This window comes from Macrotis lagotis, chromosome 6 (genome assembly GCF_037893015.1).
Source record: "Macrotis lagotis isolate mMagLag1 chromosome 6, bilby.v1.9.chrom.fasta, whole genome shotgun sequence".
Lineage (NCBI taxonomy): Eukaryota > Metazoa > Chordata > Mammalia > Peramelemorphia > Peramelidae > Macrotis > Macrotis lagotis.
The window spans coordinates 163,215,674-163,231,773 of NC_133663.1; the positions used below are offsets into that span (position 1 = coordinate 163,215,674).

The window sequence follows — 16,100 nt, forward strand, 5'->3', positions numbered from 1 at the left end:
ATATAAATCTGCTATTTTTATTATACAGAATAGAAAGCTTCTATCCTAAATAACTTCCTCATTTTCTGTTGTTGAATTAAAATCTGTCAAGGACATAGGAACTTTAATGTATGATGAATAAAGCTATGCTAATCTTTTGAAACTTTAGGGCATATTGAGGGTTATAGCTTGTTAAAATCATTGGGAGCTTTTCTCTGTTTTCTGTAGGATTTTTAAAAGCTGGAGTGTGAAGGTATTGCTATTAGTTTCCAAACATGTTTATTCATGAGATATTTACTTTTAGCATTTCTGATATATGAAACTATCCTGGGCTTAGTGACTGTTATGAATTGCTAAACCAAATTCTATACCAATAAGTTATATTAAATGATTCCTGAATGCAGTTTAGGGCATAAACATTAAGCTGTGTTCTCCTGCAGCCCTAAACCAAAGAAGGTAGAATTGTTTACCAGTCAAAGAAATTGTAAACATAGAAAATGGATTATTTCCAGGGAATTTGCAACAGTATTGAATGTTTAAAAGGCAATAAAATTGGACTTTTAAAGTGATTTCTTCATTGGCATCTGCCAATAGCTAGTTTAATTACTGAGTAAGGAAGACTGGAGGGTGATGGAGATGTGTATATTGTATTTTTTTTCCTTTTATAATGAGACTCTTTTTTGTCTATAGGAAGTATTTTGTACTTTGTTTTTGTTGTTGTGTACAATTCTTTATGACTCTATTTGATGTCTTCTTGGCAAAGATATTGTAATGGTTTGCCATTTCCTTCTTCAGCTCTTTTTACAGATGAGGAAATAGAGCCAAAAAGGGTTAAGTGACTTGCCCAGAGTCACATAGCTACAACCTCTCTGATTCCAGGTTCAACTTACTATTAATTGCACCACCTAGCTGCCTCATTTTGTACCTTAAAAAGTCTTATTGATGTTTTTTGTTTTTATAGCACACTTTCCAAAAACATTGTTCCCCATTCATAATTTAAAAGATAACTATCTGAGTAGCATTAGGACATATGTTTGTAGAGTTTATGTGTCTTAAGAAGAAAATGCTATTTTGATAAACATTTAATGAGTTGATTATAATGATTTTTTTCTTTGTATGTGAGTATATGTGTAAATGTGCAGGCATACACACTTAACCAGATAGAAGTGGAAGTATTTTTCCCTCTCAAGGAATGATTTTTATTTTGGAACCCTTAGCAGTTTGTAGAGAACATTTACTAAGACACTGATTTTTATCAGCAGAGGAAATAATCACAGGAATGAAATCATGTATCACTTAAATTATGATCTTATCATGGAGAAAAGGTGTTGTATATTTGTCACCTTAGAAAACAAGCAAACTGACATATTATTATATAAGAAAAATAACAATTGCCTCAGGTAGAGTTTTAGGAATGGCAATGGAAAATAAAGAAGGAATGTAAGTGAATTTATTTGTCCCTCATCTTTTCAGTGCTTTACCCTCTTGAATCTATATATGTATTTTTTCTAGTTCTTTTTGTCTATTTTAATATATAAAAACTTCTGACAAATTCATGTCAGTGTTAGCTTTTGAATAAATAAATTTTTCAGTCTCTATGAGTACATATTTGAGCATATAGATCCAATATTTGTAGTTTGTGCATTTATAGTTTTTAACTTGTTTTTCAATTTTCTGAACACTTTTTATATTTCTGTATTTTTAGAATTTGTGGTTATAGTACTCTATTTTAGTGATGTGCCAGTCTGTTTAGCTTCTCTCCCTATTGGACATGTGCATTGTTTCTAATTTTTCCTCTCATAAAAACCCAAGGTTTTTCTCTGTTACAAAATCCCTATCTTTTCCCACATGTGCTTCTCTTTTTCATACTTCATAGTTTTTATTTCTAAATTATAATCCCCTTCAAACTTGAGATCATATTTTCTACTCTTATTCTTTTCTATTAACTTAGTAGTAAATATAATTTTAGACATAGAAATAACTTGGAGATTATCAAAAGCTTTTTCTTTCTAAATGAGAGCATACATAGTCTCACAATGATTTCTTCAAGATTAAATAATTGTAGGAGTAGGACTGGGATGAAGGTTTTTTTGCCTTAGTTAAGTATTATTTTGTCCCACTATAAAATGATACATAAAGAAGTTATTTGATATAAATTTGTTGGATGGATAATTTCTCTCCACTAAATTTAGGGTTTGTTTTGTTTGAGTTTGCATATTCTAAATTTTTGTTTTTAAGGGACAGAAAGAGAAGCATGCAAAAAACTTTTTCTTATTTATAATTCCATCTTAATGATACTTGTGCTAATAAGTTTTTAAGTAAGACTCCTCTAAAAGCTTAGTACATGGTGAATAGAACTGGCCCCCATGTTAGAAAGAGTTCAGGCTTGTCCCCTGACTTTCCCATCTCAGTGACCCTGGGTGAGCTCCTCAAATTCTCCAGTTCAGGGGCATTCAACTGAAATGGAAGCAGGGGATTATATTACATTGGGATTCATTTGGACTACATGATTACTTAGAAAACAATATATTAAGATTACCTGTGTTCTGTTTTATTTTTATTTTGTTAAATATTTGGCAATTACATTTTAATGTGTTTCAAGGTTGCACTCCAGAGTTTAGGGGCCCTCAGGAGGTCCAAGTTGGACATCTCTGTGCCAAGGTTATTTCCTGAAATAATACATTTCAGACAAAGTGACAACTTAATTAGTAACTTAGATTCTTCACTAGAGAACTTTGTTGTTGTTGTTCAGTCTTGTCAGACTCTGGGGTAGTTTGCCATTTCCTTCTCCAGCTCATTTTACAGATGAGGAAACTGAGGCAAAAGGTTAGCCACGGTCACATAGCTAGTATCTGAGGCTGGATTTAAAATTGAATCTTTTTTACTCCAGGCCAGGCACTCTATTCACTTTGATATCTAGCTGTCCCAAGTGTACCAGGGAATATCTTAAACCAATGAAATTATAGGTTAAATCTCTATCTCACTATGAGTACATACTATACATTGTGAATTGTAATCATTCTAATTGTCCTGAAGGGATTTAGTTTTCAGAATGAACAGGAAAGATTAAAGTAAGAGGTTTTTATTATTTTAGGGGAATTTTTAAAAAAATCATGAATTTAGAGCTAGAAAGATCCTTAGAGATTGTTTAATCCATTGTTCTCTTTTTACATTGGGGACCCAGAGAAGTTAAGTGACTTGTTTAAGGTCAAATAGATAATATGTGGCAGAGACAAGATTTAACCAAGGTCTTCTATTCTAAATCCAGTCCTCTGTCCTCTGTGTCATACAGAATTATACGATTTTTTTTCTGCACAGTATACTTTTATTCATAGAATTTCTGTCTTTTATGTTCCTTACTCCCCTTCTCCCTCTTTTAAAAAATGCGTTGTTAGAGTTTTCTTCCTCAGGGTAGAGCACATGCTTTCTCTTGTCCTTTGCAAAAGAACAAAGAATAGGGAGCAAAGGAAAGAAAGTCAGCATTGTATCTCTGGAGTAGAAGTGGAGTGGTTAGGTCATGAAACAGCTGGAAAACATTGTCTGACCACTGATCATCTATACTAGTGCTCACTGAATTGGAGGGCTATAAAGCAGTAGATAATTATACAGTTTTGCAAAAAAAAATATCACCAAATCTTTGAACATTTAAAATTTTTGTTTCTTAAAGTTTACTTTTGACTCAGTTGATAATAACTTTCCAATTATTGAGTTAAGTCTTTTTATTTGTGTTATCCTTTTTGGTTGCAAGTCTTCAGTGAATGAATTCTTATGCTTTATCTTTTCCCTCCAAGAAGATGAACTGGGGCATATTGCCAAGATTATTTGCAATTTTCCTTTGGGAAAGTTTTGTGGACTGTGTCTTCTTCCCCTGGGGATTTGGTTTCCTGGTCCTTTTCCTGATTGTTTATTTTAAGTGACTGTGTAGCCACAGTCATCTTTTTAGTACAAATTCTTTGAATATTTTTTCCAGCACTAAAAACCACATCATACTCCTGTGGTTGTCATCCATCATTATTTATATCCATTTTGCCTAAGATTGATAACCCTTCAGATGGCATACACTGCATGACATGCCTTTTCTTTTTCCTAGATAGGTCTACATTCTACCTTCGCTTCTCACTTAAGCTTGGGCAACTTTGGAGACTTGTCAGTTTTCCACTCAACAGGGAGGGAAGATGATACTCATCATTTTTTAAAAATATAAATATTGTGTTTGTTTTCCAATTATATACAATAGTAGTTTCTACCTATTATTTTCTGTAAGGTTTTGAATTTTATAGTTTTTCCCCACCCTCCCTTCCCTCCGTCCTCACCCCCACAGAAGGCAATCTATGCTATGCAATAATCAAAATTGAAAGTGTTGAGAGAAAAAACCTGTCCTTTAGGAAGAAATAAAATATTAAAACCAACAAAATTATATGGTAATATGACAACTTTTTAAAAATATTGAAGATAATAATCTTTGGTCTTTGTTTAAATTCCACAGATCTTTCTTTCTCTGGATACAGATGGTATTCTCCATCATAGATACCCTGAAATTGTCCCTGATTATTGCACTGATTGGCATGAACAGGTCCATTAAGGTTGATCATCATCTTCAAGCTGCTGTTAGGGCATCACTTTTTTTAACAGCAGTTTTCTATCTTTACTTGAATAATGGTATATCAGCAAGCTTTGTACTGTTGTTTATCCATGTACAAATTGTATTAAATTAGTTCTATGGGCCCTGGAACTCAAATATGCCACCCTGAACTGATCAATTTACTTATTTCTTAACATTAGAGTTAGAATTTTAAGTTAATGGTAAGAAAATTCTACCTAAAAATATTTTGACTATGATCATTATAATTTGTATTCTCCCACCTCTCCTAGAGGCCTCCCATCAAATTCTTCTCCAAAAATTATTTGCTATATGAAACCAATCATTTTGACTCTCTACTTAATTGAACAAATGATTTATCCATTTTGTTGGGTATATATCATATTTTCTGGTACATAGCTGGTCCTAAATCAAAGCTTGCTAAATAAATGAATCCATGCCAACACAAAGAAAGCAGAAAAAGGTAGAATAAAATTTATGTCAATCCTTCCATTGATTCTGGGTAGTCCACTACAATTTTGTTAAAAGACTTGGGGAGGGGCAGCTTGGTGGTATAGTGGATAGAACAACAGTCTTGGAGTGAGAAGGACCTGAGTTCAAAATAGGCCTTAGACACTAGCTTTGTGATCCTGGGCAAGTAATTTAACCCTGATTTTTATCTAAAAGAAAAAAAGCACTTGAAACAAACAAAGCTTCAAACTAAGGCAAGTTCTTCCTTGGGCTGAATGTTCATAGAAAATGAATAATATTCAAGCTGCCTACTGACTGAAGATGAAATTGTGCTTCTGATATTAATGATTATAATTGACTTTTAACATTTTTGTAACCTTTTAAGAACCCCATTTGTTATGTGCTATAGGTTTTGTTTACCTATTTTACAAATGATGGAACTTGAGGCATAGTTATCATACCACTAGCATGTGTCAGAGAATTATATGCACGTTTTCTGAAATCATCTTCCAACATTTTAACACCATGATACTTCCCAGGTAGACACTTTTCAGCCAGACAGGAAGAAGGAATACTTCAATGTTACACTACTAAGAATGTTTAAACCCCCAAAATAATTTGAAATAGAGCCAGTCATCAGAAACAGGAAACACAGTAGGTAAACCAACTAAGAAACTCTCATTCTGAGAGGGTCCAGTGTTCTGAATGAGAGTACTGCGATATTTAGAAGGATTAAGATGCTCAGATAACCTGAGTCTCATAGATTGTAAGAATGCTGCTACAGATGCTAGTACAGTGATCATCTAGCATATACCTTCCCAATGCTACACTTTTATCATGTGTCTCCCTTGCTAAGAATTCTTTCATTGGATTCTCAGTGTCTATAGGAAAGAGTCAAAATTTTCTGTCTTGGCATTCAAGATCCTCCAAAGTCTGGTCACAACTTGCTTTTTCATGCTCCTTACCTAGTAATTCCTTGTATGAACTCATATTTCATTCAGATTTATCTTCTGATCCTATTTGGTAGATTTCTATCCTCTTTTCAGTGACTCTCCATCCTTCCAAAATTCTATCCATATTTCAAGACCTTCTTATATCTATTTTCCTCTGTGAAGCCTTCAGTGACTATTCCAGTCAAATCTCTGCATTAAACTTATGAAACTAGTTTATATGTCTAATTATTTTCTTACTACTCTGTAACCAATCTATATTATCCTTATTGGGACTCAGATTTTCTCTGGTATAAAATGGAAATTCTTTAGATAGTTTATGACGTTGCAGTAAGCTCTCAGTTTCCAAATTTTTAAAATTTATTTTATCCTCATGGTAGGAATTTCTTCATGTGCTTCTTACCTTCACCAAGCAAATCTTAAGTCTGGATACCCCCACACACAAAAAAAGGGAAGATATACATATATTATTATTATTATTATTATTATTATTATTATTATTATTTTATATATACATTATTTGCATTCAAAGTGAAGTGTGAATAATTTTAGAACTATCTGCCATTTTAGATAATCCACACTTGTTTCCCTTCAACAATGGAAATTCTATAGTCATTTTGAACTAATAATTAAAATACACATTCTATTAAATATTTTTTTCTATTGTTCAAGATCACATTTAGAAGATCAAGAATAGCAGTTTGGAGGCAGCTAGGTTGCACAGTGGATAGAGCACTGGCCCTGCAGTTAGGAGTACCTGAATTCAAATCTAGCCTCAGACAGTAATTACTTAGCTGTGTGGCCTTGGGCAAGCCACTTAACCCCATTGCCTTGCCAAAAAAAAAAAAAAAATAACAGTTTTTAAAGTTGATTGAACCTGGAAAGGTTTTTTCAGATTCTCTGTCTCAGTTTCATCTTTTGTAAGATGAGGGGTGAATGTAGGTGATCATTAAGGTCCCTTCTCATTCTGTTGTATTGTGAATTGTGATTACATACTTTAAGAATAATGTAAATTGGGGAAAAGTCAATATTAATGTTAATCTTACTCTTGAAAATTGTTTTGATTAAAAGATTTGCTTCTTTGATTGGTATAAATAAAATTAGTTAATAACACTAATTAAAAACATTGACATTTTAGTAACAGAAAAAAATTATAAATTTATAATTAGGATTAAAGGCATATATGGATAAAGATTCTTCAGAGAACATAAACCAAAGATTGTTAAAAGAAAAAAAATTAAGATGGACAAAACATTTGCATCCTTTGCCATTTTTTGAATATATTTACTGCAGCAGAATTGGATCTTGCTTGCCACTTCTTATGTTATGACTGAATATATTTTCCCTAACAGTTCCTAGAATGGAAGTCATCAGTAATTTTCTATATTACTTATTTTGTTATAGTCTTAACTTTGAGAAATCACATTGAGTTTATTTGGTCATAAGGAGTTTAATGGGTATATGTCTATATGTCTAATTGTTACATGTGCTGTCTAGTAGCATGTTCTTGGTATCTTCTAATGAAACTAAACACTTAACAGTTACAGTATTGAAAAGACAGATTTGGAGCCTCTTTCTAAACCACTTGGTAATATCCACAATTTTTTTTTCTGTGCTAATTTAGTTAGTGGCATGTTTTTGAAATCACAAGAAAGGAGATTTTTAAAAAATTAATTTAAATTAATTCAAATTTAAATTAATTAAATTTTAAAAAATAATTAATTAAAAATGAAAATATAAATTTCAACCTAAGGCTCATGAAAGAGTCCTTTAGCACTAATTTATTTGTACTGTACTTTAAAATGCTTCATCTTCTCAATGGAAAAAAATTGAAGAGTGGCCTTTTCTTTTTATGGTAATGATTTTTTTAAAGAAAATAATAATAAGGAAGACTGAAAATTTGGGTAAATTTATAACAATCATTAAGACATATAAAGGAGTACAAATACTAAAAATAACCTGTTTTAACAGAATTTTAAAATTAATGAATTTCGGAGTTTTGAATATTGAATTCTGAACAGCAGTTATCATTGAAGAGGACTGTAGTATGGGGCTGAATTATTTTTGGAAAGTAGAAGGCACAGGAAAAAAATGAATGCAATAGCTTTTGTAATTCTGTAATCCTGATTGTTCTGTTTTACTGTTGTGTATTATGAATTCAATTAAGAAATGGTTCAGTGAATCAGACTAGAACAGCTAAGATTAAAAAAAAAAGAATGCAATAGCTTAGAATTCAATCAACCCTTGCATATAAATTACTTGTGAGAACTTCAAATTTGACAATAAATACTATGGTAACAGAAAGCAATTTAGAAGAAATTAGCTTTATATCAGTATCCTGTACTATATACCACAATATGTTGCAAATGGATAAGCATCAAAATTCACATCATCAAAAAAGAAAAAAAGAAAAATTTGAGATGAATGAAAGGAGCTATTTTTCATAACTATGACTATGAGAGAAACAAGTAGACAAGAGATAGAGTTGATCATTAGATAAAATAATTATCTTTGACTATGTAAATTAAAAAAATTTCCATGAATAACAGAAACAAAAATCTAATATCCATAGTATAGAGGAAATTGATTCAAAAGACTGAGAACCATTTTCCTATAGCTAACTGCTCAAAGAATATAAACAAAAGTTTTTTAAAAGTATTGAAAGTTATTAATAGCCATATGAAAGGTTACTTTAAGTCTTTAAAAACACAAGAAATGCAAGTTAAAATAACTTTGAAATTTTATTTCACACCCAAGCAAATTCCCAAAGATGATAAGGGACAAAAATAGTCAAAGCTTGAGGGGCTGTGAAAAGAGGGGCACACTATTCACTGCTGGTGAAACTGTGAGTTTGTTCAAAAATTCTAGGAAAAACAATTTGGAATTATGTAAGAATAGGTTCTCAACCTTTCAATCAGAGTTGAAGCCTTTACCTTCTGGAGGTCAAAGACAGACAGACATCCCATATGTACTAAAATATTAATGGCTTTACTTATTATGGTAGCAAGTTCCCAAACCTAGAAACAGAATTTGCATAATGGAAGAAAAATGTGTTTGATCTTATGCCATGATAGGCAATTACAATTACTCAGTTAGACTTTCATTAAATAGTTTTTTTCATTTATGGATACTTCAGTCACTGTGTTTATTACTCTCTTGGTTTTGAATACTTCAGTCTGAATTGGTTCATTGTAAGTCTTCCCATATTTCTTTGAATTCATACTCACACACACACAAGCAGATATATAACTGCAAGGGAATTTAACAGTCATATGTTCCAACATCCTCATTTTATATATGAAACTAGAGACAGGATAAAGAATGTTGCATGCCTGGTTGGATATAGTTCTTTTGTCGGCTGCTTTTGCTTACCTCTTTTTCTTTGTTACTAGGGAGAGCACATGGGGTGATTATGTCTGAAAGTGACTGTCACATAAGAATAAGATGTTTCTATTAAATGTAAAAACAAAATAAACTGAGATGTCATAATTCTTGAAGCCACATAGGGAATACCATCATAAGCAAATGAGAAGACTTTAATAATTCAAGAATGTAATATATTTTATTAAGAGACAAAATTAAATTATTAAGAGATCTCAGGATATACTTATCAAAGATCTCAATAGAATGCATGGTATATACTGCACATTTCAATTAAAACAAAACCCTTACATCAGATTTTTATAACATTTAAATTTAATTTCATTAGGTTAAAAAAGTACTAAGAAAAGTTGCTGGAAATGCTAAATTATAGCTCTGTTCTTCTAGGATTGCTTTCCCTTTTAACAGTTATTTTAACAATTCATTACATACAGCTAGATTTTACTGTGATGACTGAAATTTTTTTGCATGTCTGATTAAGTGATAGGGAAAGATGATAGAGATTGTTTTGGGTAGAAAACTCTGTTGATATATTTAAGTTTTGTTATATTCCCTTTGTGCCCATTAAAAAGTAGACATTTTAAAACTAGATAAGAGAATAATTTCCACTGTTTAACATTGCCCCTTCTGAAATTCCAGTAAAAACATACATAACCTTTATGAGTTTTTCTGTTTTTCTTTCCCTTCTAACACCTCCTACCCCCTGAGGGCCAGTTTTTTTTTGGATTTTTTTTTGAAAAAGGATTCTAAAATACTAATTGGTTGATTAATTCCCCTAAGGTAACCTTTCCCACTGTCTGGTTTCTCTCCCCTCTTTTTGCCTTGTTGCTTCCTTTTTGAAGCTACTGAAAGGTACATGGACCAGATATTCTTGGAAAAAATAACATTCTCATTTTGTTCACAAAACTGGTTCAGCACTGGCCAAAATGCTGCCAGCTTCTCTCCGTTGTCCTGCCAACCTGTGCCCTATTTCAGAGGGTGCTTTTATGTGGGTAAAGGGGTAGCACAGCTTTCCATCTTTATTCTTGGGCTTTGTCTTGTTGCTGAAATTGTTGACAAAGGGAGTCAGTGAATTTTGGCTTTGAAATTGTTAAGGAGAACACAAGGAACTGGAGGAAGAGAAGCTCTTTTTAAGACTGGCCACTGAACCCATATGAACCCTTAGACAGCTATTGATTTTTAAAGAACCAAATGAAATTTGGCAAGACCTAGTTTGGTGACCTAGAGGTGAAAATGTTGTATTCAATTCATGGAAAGATTGAAAAAAAGTTTTATGACCTTTAATGTTGAGATTCTGAGCACTCAAATGACCAGTCACATAAATGCTTTATTTTTCCTTTTTCCCTTGGAAAGAGCAACATAATATGGTACATTTCTTTGGGAAATAGAGCAAAGCTTGGAATATCCCAGTGATGTAGAGATAGGATGGGTTATGAAAGAGTGATTTGGAAGGAAATGGAACAGTCAAAAAGAGGTCAGTGTTTAGCTATGTTAGTTTGAATATATTTATTACTTAATTCACTTGAGTTATAGGAAGGAGCATTGAGTACAGAAATGTTTGGAGACTCTTTTCCTCCCTCCCACTAAGCTTTTGTTACTAGATTTAGTTAATGGAGATGCTGTCTGAGAGTCACTTTATACTTCCTCAACAATATCCTATTGAGTGACTTAACAGTTATCAATCTCATTCTAGCAAACAGACATTCCTTTCTCTCCAGTCAGGGTTGAAAAGACTAAGTCTTCAGTATAAATTCAGGGCCTTCTCTCTGTTTAGGAGGTGACAGTAGGGTACATTGTGAACCAGACCAAGCAATAACCACTTCTTTTTTGTCAACTTCTAATTCATAGAAAAATAGTCTAACAGTTTTTTTGTGTTATGTTAAAGTCTGATTAATTATATATTTCCTAATTTCTTATAGCTCTTTATCTGAAGAATAAAATGAACTCCCAAGTGAAATTGCCTACAATTCAGGCACTTAGATGTTTTTGTTCCAACCTTATCATAGGTTAGAAAAGTGAGAATTTGCTTAGATCTTTTCTGGACAGTTTTTACATGGCCTTGCTTTTAATTTATTTTTATATAAATATCTTGTTATTCCAAATACATGTTAATTTCTCAAGGTCAATATTCATGCTTTAAAATTTGTGTCCCTGACTATATTTAGTATAGGGATCTACACATAGTAGGTGTTTTCATCTGGCCACCATTTTCAAAGCATGCTGCCTACTTCAAAAACATACTCATCCTCAACCTTTCTCCTTCCTCCTATTCCCCAAAACCTTGGACACTGCTCCTGAAACTACCCCAGGTACTAATAAGTGAACTTTCACAGTATCTTGCCCTGGAAGACTACCATGCCCCTCTCTGGCCACCATTTCCAAAGTATGCAACATATATTCTAGCCTTCATCTCTTTCTTCTCCCATATCAGAGCCTTGAATTCTGCCCTTTGAAATCCAATTTTTAGAAGTCGTTTTTTTTATCTAGAAGTCTTTTATGTCTTCTCTTTCTCTTTAGAATATTAACTCTCTCATGTTAAGAGCTACCTTGTTTACTTGTATTTTTAACCTTAATGTTTAATGCAGTGCCTAATACAGATTAAGCACTTAACAATTGCTATATTAGTCTGTATAACAGGGAAGAAGTGTGACCTTCAGGTCAATTTATTTTATATTGGAGTTTATTAACAATTTTCCCAAAGAATTATATATAATTTTATAAATACAAATTTTCTATGGGATAATAAAAGCAATAAATATTTAGCAACATTTTGGGGGGTTCTAGTGATTTCTATATGAAAAAGATGGCATAAATATTGCTGTCCTTAGATATTTATTTCTTTAGAAATATAAGTTAAATTTTCTTAGAGAAAATAAACTATTAAATACAGTTATTTAGCACATATTTCCTATAAATTTGTTTTAAAATTACAACTAGTAATGTACAATATTCCTAGAAAAAAAGTTGCCAAGAAATGACGTATAAGATGCTCCAATTAATTCCTAGCCAGTGGGAAATTTGTTTTCCTTCTTCCAGACGCTGCCTACATTTTAGCCTCTACTACAAAAGGTTCATTTAATGATTGAAATGAAGTAATACAAGAAGTATATTTATGCTTGAGTGTTGTAATTTTGAGCCAAGAATTTCTAGCATGCAGTTTTAAGTGATTTTTGTCCTAGCATCACGACACAGCAAAGAACCTGCCCAGCATTAAATAGTTGATCGAAGTTTTTTTTCTTCAGTTTATGCATATTTTACAATAGGAGCTATGTGAACCTGTCAAGCATTTTTAGTTATTGTAAAAGTAGCTTTCTTATCCAAAGCCCTAAAACATAAAGAGTTTCATCAATGACGGACATTTGAGGTGGGTGTGAACAGGGTGAACATCACAGCCCTGAGTGATAATAGCATAAGCAAATTTAACAGCATTGACATAAGGTATAGTGTTGCATTGAAAGTCCTACCAAAGCAACTATTTCCAAAGGGCTATATACCTTTTGATCCAGCAATACTGCTGCTTGTTCTGTATCCCAAAGACTTTAAAAAAGGAGGGAAAGAACATATATATATTCTAGCATTTCTTCTTGTGATGGTTTAGAATTGGAAATCAAAGGGATTCCCCATTCTTTGGGTAATGGCTAAGCAAGATAAAGCATATATGATTGTAATACATTATTATTGGGCAATAAGAAATGACAAACAGGATGATTAAAAAAAAAAAAAACCTTGAAAGACTTACATGACCTGATATATAATGAAGTGAATAGTAGCAGGAGAATGCTATACACAATAACAGGAATACTATTGGATGAAGAACTGTGAATTACTTGGCTATTATCAGAAATAAAATGATCTAAGACAATGCTAAAAGACTAATGATGAAGTGTACTGTGTAACTCCAGAGGAAAAAAAACTGACATTATATGAATGCAGACTGAAGCATATTATTTTTCACTTTCATTATTTTTCTTTTCTTTTAGTTTTTTTGAGCAATATAAAAATATGGAAAGGTTTTACATGATTGTACAAATATAACCTATATCTGATTAATTACTGTTTCAGGGAGGGTAGGAAAGGAAGTATAGAATTTGAAATTCAGAACTTTAAAAATATATTAAAAATTGTTTTATCATGTAATGGAGGAAAAATAAAAAAATATTTCAAAAAAATCCTACCAAATCTTCCAGATTTTCATTTTCTTTTCTTCTTTACCTTCCATTACTGAAGAATGGACAGTAATTGGAAAGAGAAGGAAGAATAGGTATTTATATTGCTTCTGTTTATAAATCAGGCATGAAACATGCTATTAAATATCCTCTTGAATACCTTGGAAGGAGATTGTAATCCATTGTAATCACTTTTATGAACTCCTTTTTACAGTTGAGGGAAACTGAGACAAACAATTTCTGTCACCTCTCCAGGGTCACCCAGTTATTAAATGTCTGAAGCTAGATGTGAATTCAAGTGTTCCTGACTCCAAGCCCAATATTCCGTCCTTTGCATCATCTCATTGACTAGGTAGCATTTGAAGAGACAATAAATAAATGAATCTTTGCTTAAAGAGAGAGATTCTTCAGTGGTAAAGCATTTTTATAGCACCTTCTATATGCAGAGCAATGCTAGACACTAGATGAGATACAGTTCAAAAAAGGGATTGCACTTGTGTGCATATAATTAGCTGCCCTCATTAAGTTCAAATCGCCTGGCATGGATGAACTGTACCTGAGTACATAGAAAAGGTTATGATGCAATCTCAAGAGTAATAGACTTGGAAATAAGAAACAGATTTTAGTTTTGACTATGTCTCCTACTGTATAACCTTGGACAAGTCTTATCACATTTCAATTTTTTTTCTATAAACTGAAGTGTTTAGTCAAGTTGACCTCTCTGGTATTTTATAATTCTGTGTTTCTGTGAACTTGCAAATGTGAATGCTAGAAACTTCAGCAGTGAATGTCCAAGGGAATCTTTGAATATGGTAGAGATATTGTGGGACTAGGGATGGGAAGATATCCTCCTTTAAAAAAGGGAAATAAGTTGAAATCTCTAATTTATAAGCTAGTAATTAATTGGAATTACTTTCTGTTAGAATTCTGGGATGAATCATTAAAACAGTTACAAGTGATTATTAGAATATAAGCTTACTGCAGATAGGGGTCATTTACATCTTTGTAGTTATCTCCCCACTATATAACTCAGTACAGATAAATAATAGATATTTAATAAATACTAGTGGTTTATTGGTTTCTGGTTGATTGATTGGTTTTTGACCTTATAGGTAATGCTTTACTTATAGGTAATGATTTACTTATTGTATAATTTGCAATTGTAGATGTGTCTTTTCTATTCTTGTTCATTGCTATCTCTTCTCTGAAGCCCATCCATTAGCCAAGGAAGGAAGAAGAAACTACTTCCAAGAAGGTAGATCAAAGGAATCATGAAATGGACAAAAAACAAACTATTGTTAAATTATCAGTAATGCCTATTTATATTTGAAAAATATTTATTATGTACATTTTATGTTCAGAGCATTGAACTAGGTACTATTTAAGAAACAAAGATGAAAAGCTGCTGACATTTTGGAGTTTACAATACAACACATACACCAAAACTTTTGGAGTATAGTTTATATACAAAATAAATTATAAATGCACAAAACAGCACAAAAGATGTTTATGTGAGACCTTGGGGAAAAAGAATTATTGATTTGAGGACTTAGCTAAGTTAAAGGGTCAAGATTCCAACAAACTAATGGGCATTATTGACCTTGGCTAACTCATTAACAATCAACAGATGAACAGTGTTGTTAGGTTTGGCAGTGTAGGTACAGGTTTTTCCCGAAGCATGGATTGTTCATAGCACATTTTATGGTGGTGAGCTTGTTCTACTAAAATAGAATTTTGTTAATAGCTTTTAATTGAAATAGTTACAAATGTCTTGCGATAATAATTAAAATCTCATTGTAAGGCAAAATTCAATATAGTGAGCAAAATTTAAAGAGATATAAGCATGTGAATTAATGTGCATCTACTTAAAGATCACACAACTACATCTTTATTTCCATATCCTAAAAAAAATTTCCACTTTCTTTTAGTTTAAATTTCCTTTGGCTTCCAACCTCCTGGGATAGCTTCAAAGTACTAGGCACTTGTTTTAATTAAGATTTGTTGATGGCATGATATTCTTAAGCTTTTGCTTAACTCTTATTAAAATCCAAAAGATAACTGCCTTGTTCATCCTTGGAAATGGGATCCCAGGAAATGTTTCCTGTTATTTTGTTTTCTAAATCAGAAACAGAAAATATGGGGGGAAAGTGATTATTCTATATTTCTTCCTCTATTTTCCATAAAGTCAGCATCTAATCTCATGTTTTTTTCAATATGAGAAAGTTACTATAGTAACCAGATTACTAACTTACTCAAGTCATTCATCCATCCTCTCTTATTTATCCATATTGAAGTACATGAAATAAATTTATTCCTAAGGCTTATAATTGTTTTCTTAACAACTTGTTCATATCTTAAAGGAGTCAAACTTTTTCCTCTGATTATTTTTAAACCCTTTTGAATTGGCACAACAGTTATAGTTTTCATTCATTCTACTCTTATGAGAATAGTTTCCTCAAAAATTTCATGTGGCTAGTATAAGGAAGCCTCTTGTAGATCTTCTTATAGACTAGGATTTTAGAAGAAAAGAATGAAAAAAAAGTCTTTTAAGTCATTTTTCCTTCTCAATTAGGG

The 16,100-nt window shown here is 32.0% G+C and overlaps 1 protein-coding gene across 4 annotated transcripts in view; it reads left to right on the plus strand.

Moving 5' to 3' along the window:
• Positions 1 to 16,100, plus strand: part of FARP1 (FERM, ARH/RhoGEF and pleckstrin domain protein 1) — a 331,424-nt gene that overhangs the window by 62,015 nt on the left and 253,309 nt on the right. The window lies entirely within an intron of this gene.